We start from the raw sequence: 17,578 nt of genomic DNA, 5'->3' as shown, positions 1-17,578 counted from the left end.
CTGGGTACTACAGGAGGACAAGGACCAAAGGGCTCTGGTAGTATGAGACAGTTCTTATTATCTTCTAGTTGGAAAGTCCTTACCAGGCTCGACTGTAGCAATGGAGATAGCCCAGGATCATACTAGCTGGTGTTCCAGGAAAAGCTGGGCTGCTGTGGATAAAATGGCTGCTGTGGGTACTGGCTGAAACCAGACTGATGTAAGCACGGTGGATTGCTGGATGGAACCAGCCAAATAATAAATGAAGCTTGAGAGCGATGAAATATGATTGATATATGGAGTTTGAGAGCGGTGAAATAATAGTGCCGGTGGTGAGTGGTTATCTGCGGAAATGATACCGGCACTTTAAGAAGAGCTGATCTCTGCTGGAAGCTAGGCTGGAAGCAGGTAAATCTGTAACTGGAAACAGATGAGTCCCAGAGGACTGGAGAGTCAGGCTGCACCGCAGGTGGTAGACTAGAGCGGGTCTCTTTAGTGGAGGTTTGGAGATGGTAACTGGAACCTGGAAAACAACCACGGGAGAGAGACAAACTGGAACTAGGTTTGACAACCAAATCACTGACGCCTTCCTTGCTCAGGCACAGAATACTTATACCTGCAGCAAGGAAGGGATTGGCTAGGCAATTATGCAGATTACAATGGAAACAGCGGATTGGTGGAAATGAACAGGTGACAGAATCCAACATGGCTGCGCCCATGCAGACACTTGGAGGGAAGATTGGTTTGAAAATCCATGTGGGAACTTTAACAGCAATGGCGGCGCCGGCCACAGTAAACAGGAGACGCCAGACTGATGAGTGCACATTTGAACCACGCGGGCAACAGCGGAGGCCGCGGCTGACATAAGCGCCACTCTGACATCCTGCATGCAGAAACTCAGGGACGGCGGCGGAGGCCGCGGGAGATGCCATTCAAGATGTAACATGGCGCCGCTGTGACAGCGTCTCAGAGTGACAGGAGAGGAGGCAGGAATGGGGACATCAGAATAACAGATGGGATCCGGTCCTGGAGCGCTGAGCCAGCCTTAGGAGGCATCTGAAAGGTAAGTTATGGCGTCCAGATACCCGGATCGTGACAGTATACACTAGAGGTCTTTCCGAACCCCCTAATCCTAACATTGTAATTTGCTTTAGGGCGCACCTCCAATTAGTCTAGTGTTTCTTGCTGCCTTTCCAATGAAGCAAGTTTAATTTAGTAATAGGTGAAAAACCATCCCTACAAAGGTGTTAATCAGAGACTTGGCTTTGTGGACACTTTTCAGAGAACAACTTTGTTAGCATAAAAGTAAAGCCAGAAAATAAAGAGCTGTTTAATCACTCAATTGGATTTTTTTGCCAGCATATTTCTTTTTCTCTGCAACCCACTGCTAAATTGTGCTTCCTAGCTGTTTTTATAAAATCACTGAATCAAATCTAACTCTGATTACATCAGAGAAGGCCAGGTACCCTACACCATAACAGGGGGTTTGAAATTTTGACTTGTCTACTTAAAGATCACCAAAATCTGATAACAAGGTCAATTACGTCCCTGGGTGGGATTGAACCACCAACCTTTTGGTTAATAGCCAAACACACTAACCGATTGCGCCACAGAGACACTTTGCAAAAAGTACATACTGACAAAGGCTAATAAGCATTTATCTAGAACGTTTCCTAGAAAAACTTTAAAAAGTCAATAATCTGGAGAGTTTTTGTAAAATGTTTCTTCCATCAACCAACGAAGAAACACATTGGTACTTTTCCATGATGAGTGAGTGCTTCAGGTTCTCTTGCACTTACATGTGCAGCAGAGTACTGCAATGGAAGCATGCTGGGCCCATAACCCAGAGGTAGGCAGATTGAAACTATCCTCTGCTATATGCATTTTTTTTTGTTAATTAAAGTAATCCAAAACTGGGATTGATATTTTGGTTCTTTTATTTTTACTTAAAGTACAATAACTTTTACCATTTTAATTTGTTTTAATAGTATATTGACAGTATTGTTTTCTTTCAAATATCCACTTAATTTTCTTTACCCTATTATTAAAATGGTAATTGACAAAAACAAACTACATTGTCACCAGAAGAGCAATACAAAATGTACAAGTGATATATTAAAATCATCTTTCCAGCTTGAATTTCAATGATGCATTGGGGCAACAATTTTTTTAGCAACATCTTCACCCTTAAATAAAGATTTTCTTAATTCCTTACCTGTGTGCTAATTAGATATCACCTTGTTTTCACATTAAACAGACTTCCACATGAGAAAGCAGCAAGGATGCAGTGGCGTTAATGTTTCCTGGTGTCAACCTGTATTATTTCAGTAGACATTGAAATGAGGATGCATCTTGCTGCCTTTCCAATGAAGCAAGTTTAATTTAGTAATAGGTGAAAAACCATCCTTACAAAGGTGTTAATCAGAGACTTGGCTTTGTGGACACTTTTCAGATAACAAATTTGTTAGCATAAAAATAAAGCCAGAAAATGAAGAGCTGTTTAATCACTCAATTGGATTTTTTTGCCAGCATATTTCTTTTTCTCTGCAACCCACTGCTAAATTGTGCTTCCTAGCTGTTTTTATAAAATCACTGAATCAAATCTAACTCTGATTACATCAGAGAAGGCCAGGTACCCTACACCATAAGAGGGGGTTTGAAATTTTGACTTGTCTACTTAAAGATCACCAAAATCTGATAACAAGGTCAATTACGTCCCTGGGTGGGATTGAACCACCAACCTTTTGGTTAATAGCCATACACACTAACTGATTGCGCCACAGAGACACTTTGCAAAATACCATACTGACAAAGGCTAATAAGCATTCATCTAAAACGTTTCCTAGAAAAACTTTAAAAAGTCAATAATCTGGAGAGTTTTTGTAAAATGTTTCTTCCATCCACCAACGAAGAAACACATTGGTACTTTCCCATGATGAGTGAGTGCTTAAGGATCTCTTGCACTTACATGTGCAATAGAGTACTGCAATGGAAGCATGCTGGGCCCATAACCCAGAGTTAGGCAGATTAAAACTATCCTCTGCTATATGCATTTTTTTTTGTTAATTAAAGTAATCCAAAACTGGGATTGATATTTTTGCTCTTTTATTTTTCATTAAAGTACAATAACTTTTACCATTTTAATTTGTTTTAATAGTATATTGAAAGTATTGTTTTCTTTTAAAAATCCACTTAATTTTCTTTACCCTATTATTAAAATGGTAATTGACAAAAACAAACTACATTGTCACCAGAAGAGCAATACAAAATGTACAAGTGATATATTAAAATCATCTTTCCAGCTTGAATTTCAATGATGCATTGGGGCAACGATTTTGTGAGAAACATTTTCACCCTTAAATAAAGATTTTCTTAATTCCTTACCTGTGTGCTAATTAGATATCACCTTGTTTTCACATTAAACAGACTTCCACATGAGAAAGCAGCAAGGATGCAGTGGCGTTAATGTTTCCTGGTGTCAACCTGTATTATTTCAGTAGACATTGAAATGAGGATGCATCTTGCTGCCTTTCCAATGAAGCAAGTTTAATTTAGTAATAGGTGAAAAACCATCCTTACAAAGGTGTTAATCAGAGACTTGGCTTTGTGGACACTTTTCAGATAACAAATTTGTTAGCATAAAAATAAAGCCAGAAAATGAAGAGCTGTTTAATCACTCAATTGGATTTTTTTGCCAGCATATTTCTTTTTCTCTGCAACCCACTGCTAAATTGTGCTTCCTAGCTGTTTTTATAAAATCACTGAATCAAATCTAACTCTGATTACATCAGAGAAGGCCAGGTACCCTACACCATAAGAGGGGGTTTGAAATTTTGACTTGTCTACTTAAAGATCACCAAAATCTGATAACAAGGTCAATTACGTCCCTGGGTGGGATTGAACCACCAACCTTTTGGTTAATAGCCATACACACTAACTGATTGCGCCACAGAGACACTTTGCAAAATACCATACTGACAAAGGCTAATAAGCATTCATCTAAAACGTTTCCTAGAAAAACTTTAAAAAGTCAATAATCTGGAGAGTTTTTGTAAGATGTTTCTTCCATCAACCAACGAAGAAACACATTGGTACTTTCCCATGATGAGTGAGTGCTTCAGGATCTATTGCACTTACATGTGCAGCAGAGTACAGCAATGGAAGCATGCTGGGCACATAACCCAGAGGTAGGCAGATTGAAACTATCCTCTGCTATATGCATTTTTTTTTGTTAATTAAAGTAATCCAAAACTGGGATTGATATGTTGGCTCTTTTATTTTTACTTACAGTACAATAACTTTTACCATTTTAATTTGTTTTAATAGTATATAGACAGTATTGTTTTCTTTCAAAAATCCACTTAATTTTCTTTACCCTATTATTAAAATGGTAATTGACAAAAACAAACTACATTGTCACCAGAAGAGCAATACAAAATGTACAAGTGATATATTAAAATCATCTTTCCAGCTTGAATTTCAATGATGCATTGGGGCAACGATTTTGTGAGAAACATTTTCACCCTTAAATAAAGATTTTCTTAATTCCTTACCTGTGTGCTAATTAGATATCACCTTGTTTTCACATTAAACAGACTTCCACATGAGAAAGCAGCAAGGATGCAGTGGCGTTAATGTTTCCTGGTGTCAACCTGTATTATTTTAGTAGACATTGAAATGAGGATGCATCTTGCTGCCTTTCCAATGAAGCAAGTTTAATTTAGTAATAGGTTAAAAACCATCCTTACAAAGGTGTTAATCAGAGACTTGGCTTTGTGGACACTTTTCAGAGAACAAATTTGTTAGCATAAAAATAAAGCCAGAAAATGAAGAGCTGTTTAATCACTCAATTGGATTTTTTTTGCCAGCATATTTCTTTTTCTCTGCAACCCACTGCTAAATTGTGCTTCCTAGCTGTTTTTATAAAATCAATGAATCAAATCTAACTCTGATTACATCAGAGAAGGCCAGGTACCCTACACCAGAACAGGGGGATTTGAAATTTTGACTTGTCTACTTAAAGATCACCAAAATCTGATAACAAGGTCAATTACGTCCCTGGGTGGGATTGAACCACCACCCTTTTGGTTAATAGCCGTGCACACTAACTGATTGCGCCACAAAGACACTTTGCAAAAGTGCATACTGACAAAGGCTAATAAGCATTCATTTAGAACGTTTCCTAGAAAAACTTTAAAAAGTCAATAATCTGGAGAGTTTTTGTAAGATGTTTCTTCCATCAACCAACGAAGAAACACATTGGTACTTTCCCATGATGACTGAGTGCTTCAGGATCTCTTGCACTTACATGTGCAGCAGAGTACTGCAATGGAAGCATGCTGGGCCCATAACCCAGAGGTAGGCAGATTGAAACTATCCTTTGCTATATGCATTTTTTTTTGTTCATTTAAGTAATCAAAACTGGGATTGATATTTTTGCTCTTTTATTTTTACTTAAAGTACAATAACTTTTACCATTTTAATTTGTTTTAATAGTATATTGACAGTATTGTTTTCTTTCAAAAATCCACTTAATTTTCTTTACCCTATTATTAAAATGGTAATTGACAAAAACAAACTACATTGTCACCAGAAGAGCAATACAAAATGTACAAGTGATATATTAAAATCATCTTTCCAGCTTGAATTTCAATGATGCATTGGGGCAACGATTTTGTGAGAAACATTTTCACCCTTAAATAAAGATTTTCTTAATTCCTTACCTGTGTGCTAATTAGATATCACCTTGTTTTCACATTAAACAGACTTCCACATGAGAAAGCAGCAAGGATGCAGTGGCGTTAATGTTTCCTGGTGTCAACCTGTATTATTTCAGTAGACATTGAAATGAGGATGCATCTTGCTGCCTTTCCAATGAAGCAAGTTTAATTTAGTAATAGGTGAAAAACCATCCTTACAAAGGTGTTAATCAGAGACTTGGCTTTGTGGAAACTTTTCAGAGAACAAATTTGTTAGCATAAAAATAAAGCCAGAAAATAAAGAGCTGTTTAATCACTCAATTGGATTTTTTTGCCAGCATATTTCTTTTTCTCTGCAACCCACTGCTAAATTGTGCTTCCTAGCTGTTTTTATAAAATCACTGAATCAAATCTAACTCTGATTACATCAGAGAAGGCCAGGTACCCTACACCATAAGAGGGGGTTTGAAATTTTGACTTGTCTACTTAAAGATCACCATAATCTGATAACAAGGTCAATTACGTCCCTGGGTGGGATTGAACCACCAACCTTTTGGTTAATAGCCATACACACTAACTGATTGCGCCACAGAGACACTTTGCAAAAGTCCATACTGACAAAGGCTAATAAGCATTCATCTAAAACGTTTCCTTGAAAAACTTTAAAAAGTCAATAATCTGGAGAGTTTTTGTAAGATGTTTCTTCCATCAACCAACGAAGAAACACATTGGTACTTTCCCATGATGAGTGAGTGCTTCAGGATCTCTTGCACTTACATGTGCAGCAGAGTACAGCAATGGAAGCATGCTGGGCCCATAACCCAGCGGTAGGCAGATTGAAACTATCCTTTGCTATATGCATTTTTTTTGTTAATTTAAGTAATCAAAACTGGGATTGATATTTTTGCTCTTTTATTTTTACTTGAAGTACAATAACTTTTACCATTTTAATTTGTTTGAATAGTATATTGACAGTATAGTTTTCTTAAAAAAATCCACTTAATTTTCTTTACCCTATTATTAAAAGGGTAATTGACAAAAACAAACTACATTGTCACCAGAAGAGCAATACAAAATGTACAAGTGATATATTAAAATCATCTTTCCAGCTTGAATTTCAATGATGCATTGGGGCAACGATTTTGTGAGAAACATCTTCACCCTTAAATAAAGATTTTCTTAATTCCTTACCTGTGTGCTAATTAGATATCACCTTGTTTTCACATTAAACAGACTTCTACATGAGAAAGCAGCAAGGATGCAGTGGCGTTAATGTTTCCTGGTGTCAACCTGTATTATTTCAGTAGACATTGAAATGAGGATGCATCTTGCTGCCTTTCCAATGAAGCAAGTTTAATTTAGTAATAGGTGAAAAACCATCCCTACAAAGGTGTTAATCAGAGACTTGGCTTTGTGGACACTTTTCAGAGAACAAATTTGTTAGCATAAAAATAAAGCCAGAAAATGAAGAGCTGTTTAATCACTCAATTGGATTTTTTTTGCCAGCATATTTCTCTTTCTCTGCAACCCACTGCTAAATTGTGCTTCCTAGCTGTTTTTATAATATCAATGAATCAAATCTAACTCTGATTACATCAGAGAAGGCCAGGTGCCCTACACCAGAACAGGGGGTTTGAAATTTTGACTTGTCTACTTAAAGATCACCAAAATCTGATAACAAGGTCAATTACGTCCCTGGTTGGGATTGAACCACCAACCATTTGGTTAGTAGCCGGACACACTAACCGATTGCGCCACAGAGACACTTTGCAAAAAGTACATACTGACAAAGGCTAATAAGCATCTATCTAGAACGTTTCCTAGAAAAACTTTAAAAAGTCAATAATCTGGAGAGTTTTTGTAAGATGTTTCTTCCATCAACCAACGAAGAAACACATTGGTACTTTTCCATGATGAGTGAGTGCTTCAGGTTCTCTTGCACTTACATGTGCAGCAGAGTACTGCAATGGAAGCATGCTGGGCTCATAACCCAGAGGTAGGCAGATTGAAACTATCCTCTGCTATATGCATTTTTTTTTGTTAATTAAAGTAATCCAAAACTGGGATTGATATTTTGGTTCTTTTATTTTTACTTAAAGTACAATAACTTTTACCATTTTAATTTGTTTTAATAGTATATTGACAGTATTGTTTTCTTTCAAAAATCCACTTAATTTTCTTTACCCTATTATTAAAATGGTAATTGACAAAAACAAACTACATTGTCACCAGAAGAGCAATACAAAATGTACAAGTGATATATTAAAATCATCTTTCCAGCTTGAATTTCAATGATGCATTGGGGCAACGATTTTGTGAGAAACATTTTCACCCTTAAATAAAGATTTTCTTAATTCCTTACCTGTGTGCTAATTAGATATCACCTTGTTTTCACATTAAACAGACTTCCACATGAGAAAGCAGCAAGGATGCAGTGGCGTTAATGTTTCCTGGTGTCAACCTGTATTATTTCAGTAGACATTGAAATGAGGATGCATCTTGCTGCCTTTCCAATGAAGCAAGTTTAATTTAGTAATAGGTGAAAAACCATCCTTACAAAGGTGTTAATCAGAGACTTGGCTTTGTGGAAACTTTTCAGAGAACAAATTTGTTAGCATAAAAATAAAGCCAGAAAATAAAGAGCTGTTTAATCACTCAATTGGATTTTTTTGCCAGCATATTTCTTTTTCTCTGCAACCCACTGCTAAATTGTGCTTCCTAGCTGTTTTTATAAAATCACTGAATCAAATCTAACTCTGATTACATCAGAGAAGGCCAGGTACCCTACACCATAAGAGGGGGTTTGAAATTTTGACTTGTCTACTTAAAGATCACCATAATCTGATAACAAGGTCAATTACGTCCCTGGGTGGGATTGAACCACCAACCTTTTGGTTAATAGCCATACACACTAACTGATTGCGCCACAGAGACACTTTGCAAAAGTCCATACTGACAAAGGCTAATAAGCATTCATCTAAAACGTTTCCTTGAAAAACTTTAAAAAGTCAATAATCTGGAGAGTTTTTGTAAGATGTTTCTTCCATCAACCAACGAAGAAACACATTGGTACTTTCCCATGATGAGTGAGTGCTTCAGGATCTCTTGCACTTACATGTGCAGCAGAGTACAGCAATGGAAGCATGCTGGGCCCATAACCCAGCGGTAGGCAGATTGAAACTATCCTTTGCTATATGCATTTTTTTTGTTAATTTAAGTAATCAAAACTGGGATTGATATTTTTGCTCTTTTATTTTTACTTGAAGTACAATAACTTTTACCATTTTAATTTGTTTGAATAGTATATTGACAGTATAGTTTTCTTAAAAAAATCCACTTAATTTTCTTTACCCTATTATTAAAAGGGTAATTGACAAAAACAAACTACATTGTCACCAGAAGAGCAATACAAAATGTACAAGTGATATATTAAAATCATCTTTCCAGCTTGAATTTCAATGATGCATTGGGGCAACGATTTTGTGAGAAACATCTTCACCCTTAAATAAAGATTTTCTTAATTCCTTACCTGTGTGCTAATTAGATATCACCTTGTTTTCACATTAAACAGACTTCTACATGAGAAAGCAGCAAGGATGCAGTGGCGTTAATGTTTCCTGGTGTCAACCTGTATTATTTCAGTAGACATTGAAATGAGGATGCATCTTGCTGCCTTTCCAATGAAGCAAGTTTAATTTAGTAATAGGTGAAAAACCATCCCTACAAAGGTGTTAATCAGAGACTTGGCTTTGTGGACACTTTTCAGAGAACAAATTTTTTAGCATAAAAATAAAGCCAGAAAATGAAGAGCTGTTTAATCACTCAATTGGATTTTTTTTGCCAGCATATTTCTTTTTCTGTGCAACCCACTGCTAAATTGTGCTTCCTAGCTGTTTTTATAAAATCAATGAATCAAATCTAACTCTGATTACATCAGAGAAGGCGAGGTACCCTACACCAGAACAGGGGGTTTAAAATTTTGACTTGTCTACTTAAAGATCACCAAAATCTGATAACAAGGTCAATTACGTCCCTGGGTGGGATTGAACCACCAACCATTTGGTTAGTAGCCGGACACACTAACCGATTGCGCCACAGAGACACTTTGCAAAAAGCACATACTGACAAAGGCTAATAAGCATACATCTAGAACGTTTCCTAGAAAAACTTTAAAAAGTCAATAATCTGGAGAGTTTTTGTAAGATGTTTCTTCCATCAACCAACGAAGAAACACATTGGTACTTTCCCATGATGACTGAGTGCTTCAGGATCTCTTGCACTTACATGTGCAGCAGAGTACTGCAATGGAAGCATGCTGGGCCCATAACCCAGAGGTAGGCAGATTGAAACTATCCTTTGCTATATGCATTTTTTTTGTTAATTTAAGTAATCAAAACTGGGATTGATATTTTTGCTCTTTTATTTTTACTTACCATTTTAATTTGTTTTAATAGTATATTGACAGTATAGTTTTCTTTAAAAAATCCACTTAATTTTCTTTACCCTATTATTAAAAGGGTAATTGACAAAAACAAACTACATTGTCACCAGAAGAGCAATACAAAATGTACAAGTGATATATTAAAATCATCTTTCCAGCTTGAATTTCAATGATGCATTGGGGCAACGATTTTGTGAGAAACATCTTCACCCTTAAATAAAGATTTTCTTAATTCCTTACCTGTGTGCTAATTAGATATCACCTTGTTTTCACATTAAACAGACTTCCACATGAGAAAGCAGCAAGGATGCAGTGGCGTTAATGTTTCCTGGTGTCAACCTGTATTATTTCAGTAGACATTGAAATGAGGATGCATCTTGCTGCCTTTCCAATGAAGCAAGTTTAATTTAGTAATATGTGAAAAACCATCCTTACAAAGGTGTTAATCAGAGACTTGGCTTTGTGGACACTTTTCAGAGAACAAATTTGTTAGCATAAAAATAAAGCCAGAAAATGAAGAGCTGTTTAATCACTCAATTGGATTTTTTTGCCAGCATATTTCTTTTTCTCTGCAACCCACTGCTAAATTGTGCTTCCTAGCTGTTTTTATAAAATCACTGAATCAAATCTAACTCTGATTACATCAGAGAAGGCCAGGTACCCTACACCATAAGAGGGGGTTTGAAATTTTGACTTGTCTACTTAAAGATCACCAAAATCTAATAACAAGGTCAATTACGTCACCGGGTGGGATTGAACCACCAACCTTTTAATTAATAGCCATACACACTAACTGATTGCGCCACAGAGACACTTTGCAAAAGTACATACTGACAAAGGCTAATAAGCATTCATCTAAAACGTTTCCTAGAAAAACTTTAAAAAGTCAATAATCTGGAGAGTTTTTGTAAGATGTTTCTTCCATCAACCAACGAAGAAACACATTGGTACTTTCCCATGATGAGTGAGTGCTTCAGGATCTATTGCACTTACATGTGCAGCAGAGTACAGCAATGGAAGCATGCTGGGCACATAACCCAGAGGTAGGCAGATTGAAACTATCCTCTGCTATATGCATTTTTTTTTGTTAATTAAAGTAATCCAAAACTGGGATTGATATGTTGGCTCTTTTATTTTTACTTACAGTACAATAACTTTTACCATTTTAATTTGTTTTAATAGTATATTGACAGTATTGTTTTCTTTCAAAAATCCACTTAATTTTCTTTACCCTATTATTAAAATGGTAATTGACAAAAACAAACTACATTGTCACCAGAAGAGCAATACAAAATGTACAAGTGATATATTAAAATCATCTTTCCAGCTTGAATTTCAATGATGCATTGGGGCAACGATTTTGTGAGAAACATTTTCACCCTTAAATAAAGATTTTCTTAATTCCTTACCTGTGTGCTAATTAGATATCACCTTGTTTTCACATTAAACAGACTTCCACATGAGAAAGCAGCAAGGATGCCGTGGCGTTAATGTTTCCTGGTGTCAACCCGTATTATTTCAGTAGACATTGAAATGAGGATGCATCTTGCTGCCTTTCCAATGAAGCAAGTTTAATTTAGTAATAGGTGAAAAACCATCCCTACAAAGGTGTTAATCAGAGACTTGGCTTTGTGGACACGTTTCAGAGAACAAATTTGTTAGCATAAAAATAAAGCCAGAAAATTAAGAGCTGTTTAATCACTCAATTGGATTTTTTTTGCAAGCATATTTCTTTTTCTCTGCAACCCACTGCTAAATTGTGCTTCCTAGCTGTTTTTATAAAATCACTGAATCAAATCTAACTCTAATTACATCAGAGAAAGCCAGGTACCCTACACCAGAACAGGGGGTTTGAAATTTTGACTTGTCTACTTAAAGATCACCAAAACCTGATAACAAGGTCAATTACGTCCCTGAGTGGGATTGAACCACCAACCTTTTGGTTAATAGCCGTGCACACTAACTGATTGCGCCACAGAGACACTTTGCAAAAGTCCATACTGACAAAGGCTAATAAGCATTCATCTAAAACGTTTCCTAGAAAAACTTTAAAAAGTCAATAATCTGGAGAGTTTTTGTAAGATGTTTCTTCCATCAACCAACGAAGAAACACATTGGTACTTTCCCATGATGAGTGAGTGCTTCAGGATCTCTTGCACTTACATGTGCAGCAGAGTACAGCAATGGAAGCATGCTGGGCCCATAACCCAGCGGTAGGCAGATTGAAACTATCCTCTGCTATATGCATTTTTTTTTGTTAATTAAAGTAATCCAAAACTGGGATTGATATTTTGGCTCTTTTATTTTTACTTAAAGTACAATAACTTTTACCATTTTAATTTGTTTTAATATTATATTGACAGTATTGTTTTCTTTCAAAAATCCATTTAATTTTCTTTACCCTATTATTAAAATGGTAATTGACAAAAACAAACTACATTGTCACCAGAAGAGCAATACAAAATGTACAAGTGATATATTAAAATCATCTTTCCAGCCTGAATTTCAATGATGCATTGGGGCAACGATTTTGTGAGAAACATCTTCACCCTTAAATAAAGATTTTCTCAATTCCTTACCTATGTGCTAATTAGATATCACCTTGTTTTCACATTAAACAGACTTCCACATGAGAAAGCAGCAAGGATACAGTGGCGTTAATGTTTCCTGGTGTCAACCTGTATTATTTCAGTAGACATTGAAATGAGGATGCATCTTGCTGCCTTTCCAATGAAGCAAGTTTAATTTAGTAATAGGTGAAAAACCATCCCTACAAAGGTGTTAATCAGAGACTTGGCTTTGTGGACACTTTTCAAAGAACAAATTTGTTAGCATAAAAATAAAGCCAGAAAATGAAGAGCTGTTTAATCACTCAATTGGATTTTTTTGCCAGCATATTTCTTTTTCTCTGCAACCCACTGCTAAATTGTGCTTCCTAGCTGTTTTTATAAAATCACTGAATCAAATCTAACTCTGATTACATCAGAGAAGGCCAGGTACCCTACACCATAAGAGGGGGTTTGAAATTTTGACTTGTCTACTTAAAGATCACCAAAATCTGATAACAAGGTCAATTACGTCCCTGGGTGGGATTGAACCACCAACCTTTTGGTTAATAGCCATACACACTAACTGATTGCGCCACAGAGACACTTTGCAAAATACCATACTGACAAAGGCTAATAAGCATTCATCTAAAACGTTTCCTAGAAAAACTTTAAAAAGTCAATAATCTGGAGAGTTTTTGTAAGATGTTTCTTCCATCAACCAACGAAGAAACACATTGGTACTTTCCCATGATGAGTGAGTGCTTCAGGATCTATTGCACTTACATGTGCAGCAGAGTACAGCAATGGAAGCATGCTGGGCACATAACCCAGAGGTAGGCAGATTGAAACTATCCTCTGCTATATGCATTTTTTTTTGTTAATTAAAGTAATCCAAAACTGGGATTGATATGTTGGCTCTTTTATTTTTACTTACAGTACAATAACTTTTACCATTTTAATTTGTTTTAATAGTATATAGACAGTATTGTTTTCTTTCAAAAATCCACTTAATTTTCTTTACCCTATTATTAAAATGGTAATTGACAAAAACAAACTACATTGTCACCAGAAGAGCAATACAAAATGTACAAGTGATATATTAAAATCATCTTTCCAGCTTGAATTTCAATGATGCATTGGGGCAACGATTTTGTGAGAAACATTTTCACCCTTAAATAAAGATTTTCTTAATTCCTTACCTGTGTGCTAATTAGATATCACCTTGTTTTCACATTAAACAGACTTCCACATGAGAAAGCAGCAAGGATGCAGTGGCGTTAATGTTTCCTGGTGTCAACCTGTATTATTTTAGTAGACATTGAAATGAGGATGCATCTTGCTGCCTTTCCAATGAAGCAAGTTTAATTTAGTAATAGGTTAAAAACCATCCTTACAAAGGTGTTAATCAGAGACTTGGCTTTGTGGACACTTTTCAGAGAACAAATTTGTTAGCATAAAAATAAAGCCAGAAAATGAAGAGCTGTTTAATCACTCAATTGGATTTTTTTTGCCAGCATATTTCTTTTTCTCTGCAACCCACTGCTAAATTGTGCTTCCTAGCTGTTTTTATAAAATCAATGAATCAAATCTAACTCTGATTACATCAGAGAAGGCCAGGTACCCTACACCAGAACAGGGGGATTTGAAATTTTGACTTGTCTACTTAAAGATCACCAAAATCTGATAACAAGGTCAATTACGTCCCTGGGTGGGATTGAACCACCACCCTTTTGGTTAATAGCCGTGCACACTAACTGATTGCGCCACAAAGACACTTTGCAAAAGTGCATACTGACAAAGGCTAATAAGCATTCATTTAGAACGTTTCCTAGAAAAACTTTAAAAAGTCAATAATCTGGAGAGTTTTTGTAAGATGTTTCTTCCATCAACCAACGAAGAAACACATTGGTACTTTCCCATGATGACTGAGTGCTTCAGGATCTCTTGCACTTACATGTGCAGCAGAGTACTGCAATGGAAGCATGCTGGGCCCATAACCCAGAGGTAGGCAGATTGAAACTATCCTTTGCTATATGCATTTTTTTTTGTTCATTTAAGTAATCAAAACTGGGATTGATATTTTTGCTCTTTTATTTTTACTTAAAGTACAATAACTTTTACCATTTTAATTTGTTTTAATAGTATATTGACAGTATAGTTTTCTTTAAAAAATCCACTTAATTTTCTTTACCCTATTATTAAAAGGGTAATTTACAAAAACAAACTACATTGTCACCAGAAGAGCAATACAACATGTACAAGTGATATATTAAAATCATCTTTCCAGCTTGAATTTCAATGATGCATTGGGGCAACGATTTTGTGAGAAACATCTTCACCCTTAAAAAAAAGATTTTCTTAATTCCTTACCTGTGTGCTAATTAGATATCACCTTGTTTTCACATTAAACAGACTTCCACATGAGAAAGCAGCAAGGATGCAGTGGCGTTAATGTTTCCTGGTGTCAACCCGTATTATTTCAGTAGACATTGAAATGAGGATGCATCTTGCTGCCTTTCCAATGAAGCAAATTTAATTTAGTAATAGGTGAAAAACCATCCCTACAAAGGTGTTAATCAGAGACATGGCTTTGTGGACACTTTTCAGAGAACAAATTTGTTAGCATAAAAATAAAGCCAGAAAATGAAGAGCTGTTTAATCACTCAATTGGATTTTTTTGCCAGCATATTTCTTTTTCTCTGCAACCCACTGCTAAATTGTGCTTCCTAGCTGTTTTTATAAAATCACTGAATCAAATCTAACTCTGATTACATCAGAGAAGGCCAGGTACCCTACACCATAACAGGGGGTTTGAAATTTTGACTTGTCTACTTAAAGATCACCAAAATCTGATCACAAGGTCAATTACGTTCCTGGGTGGGATTGAACCACCAACCTTTTGGTTAATAGCCGAACACACTAACCGATTGCGCCACAGAGACACTTTGCAAAAAGTACATACTGACAAAGGCTAATAAGCATCTATCTAGAACGTTTCCTAGAAAAACTTTAAAAAGTCAATAATCTGGAGAGTTTTTGTAAGATGTTTCTTCCATCAACCAACGAAGAAACACATTGGTACTTTTCCATGATGAGTGAGTGCTTCAGGTTCTCTTGCACTTACATGTGCAGCAGAGTACTGCAATGGAAGCATGCTGGGCTCATAACCCAGAGGTAGGCAGATTGAAACTATCCTCTGCTATATGCATTTTTTTTTGTTAATTAAAGTAATCCAAAACTGGGATTGATATTTTGGTTCTTTTATTTTTACTTAAAGTACAATAACTTTTACCATTTTAATTTGTTTTAATAGTATATTGACAGTATTGTTTTCTTTCAAAAATCCACTTAATTTTCTTTACCCTATTATTAAAATGGTAATTGACAAAAACAAACTACATTGTCACCAGAAGAGCAATACAAAATGTCCAAGTGATATATTAAAATCATCTTTCCAGCTTGAATTTCAATGATGCATTGGGGCAACGATTTTGTGAGAAACATTTTCACCCTTAAATAAAGATTTTCTTAATTCCTTACCTGTGTGCTAATTAGATATCACCTTGTTTTCACATTAAACAGACTTCCACATGAGAAAGCAGCAAGGATGCAGTGGCGTTAATGTTTCCTGGTGTCAACCTGTATTATTTCAGTAGACATTGAAATGAGGATGCATCTTGCTGCCTTTCCAATGAAGCAAGTTTAATTTAGTAATAGGTGAAAAACCATCCTTACAAAGGTGTTAATCAGAGACTTGGCTTTGTGGAAACTTTTCAGAGAACAAATTTGTTAGCATAAAAATAAAGCCAGAAAATAAAGAGCTGTTTAATCACTCAATTGGATTTTTTTGCCAGCATATTTCTTTTTCTCTGCAACCCACTGCTAAATTGTGCTTCCTAGCTGTTTTTATAAAATCACTGAATCAAATCTAACTCTGATTACATCAGAGAAGGCCAGGTACCCTACACCATAAGAGGGGGTTTGAAATTTTGACTTGTCTACTTAAAGATCACCATAATCTGATAACAAGGTCAATTACGTCCCTGGGTGGGATTGAACCACCAACCTTTTGGTTAATAGCCATACACACTAACTGATTGCGCCACAGAGACACTTTGCAAAAGTCCATACTGACAAAGGCTAATAAGCATTCATCTAAAACGTTTCCTTGAAAAACTTTAAAAAGTCAATAATCTGGAGAGTTTTTGTAAGATGTTTCTTCCATCAACCAACGAAGAAACACATTGGTACTTTCCCATGATGAGTGAGTGCTTCAGGATCTCTTGCACTTACATGTGCAGCAGAGTACAGCAATGGAAGCATGCTGGGCCCATAACCCAGCGGTAGGCAGATTGAAACTATCCTTTGCTATATGCATTTTTTTTGTTAATTTAAGTAATCAAAACTGGGATTGATATTTTTGCTCTTTTATTTTTACTTGAAGTACAATAACTTTTACCATTTTAATTTGTTTGAATAGTATATTGACAGTATAGTTTTCTTAAAAAAATCCACTTAATTTTCTTTACCCTATTATTAAAAGGGTAATTGACAAAAACAAACTACATTGTCACCAGAAGAGCAATACAAAATGTACAAGTGATATATTAAAATCATCTTTCCAGCTTGAATTTCAATGATGCATTGGGGCAACGATTTTGTGAGAAACATCTTCACCCTTAAATAAAGATTTTCTTAATTCCTTACCTGTGTGCTAATTAGATATCACCTTGTTTTCACATTAAACAGACTTCTACATGAGAAAGCAGCAAGGATGCAGTGGCGTTAATGTTTCCTGGTGTCAACCTGTATTATTTCAGTAGACATTGAAATGAGGATGCATCTTGCTGCCTTTCCAATGAAGCAAGTTTAATTTAGTAATAGGTGAAAAACCATCCCTACAAAGGTGT

The 17,578-nt window shown here is 35.8% G+C and overlaps 1 non-coding gene across 1 annotated transcript; it reads right to left on the bottom strand.

Annotated features, from left to right (window-relative positions):
• Window positions 1-1,522: 1,522 nt before the first annotated feature.
• TRNAN-AUU (transfer RNA asparagine (anticodon AUU)) lies at window positions 1,523-1,596 on the bottom strand. The gene has a single exon. It is a non-coding gene; the product is annotated as a tRNA-Asn (tRNA).
• Between the last annotated feature and the right edge of the window lie 15,982 nt (window positions 1,597-17,578).

Source organism: Pseudophryne corroboree, chromosome 8 (genome assembly GCF_028390025.1).
Source record: "Pseudophryne corroboree isolate aPseCor3 chromosome 8, aPseCor3.hap2, whole genome shotgun sequence".
Classification (NCBI taxonomy): Eukaryota; Metazoa; Chordata; class Amphibia; order Anura; family Myobatrachidae; genus Pseudophryne; species Pseudophryne corroboree.
Note: the sequence above shows the minus strand (reverse complement) of the source record. Positions and strands in the feature narration are given on the sequence as shown.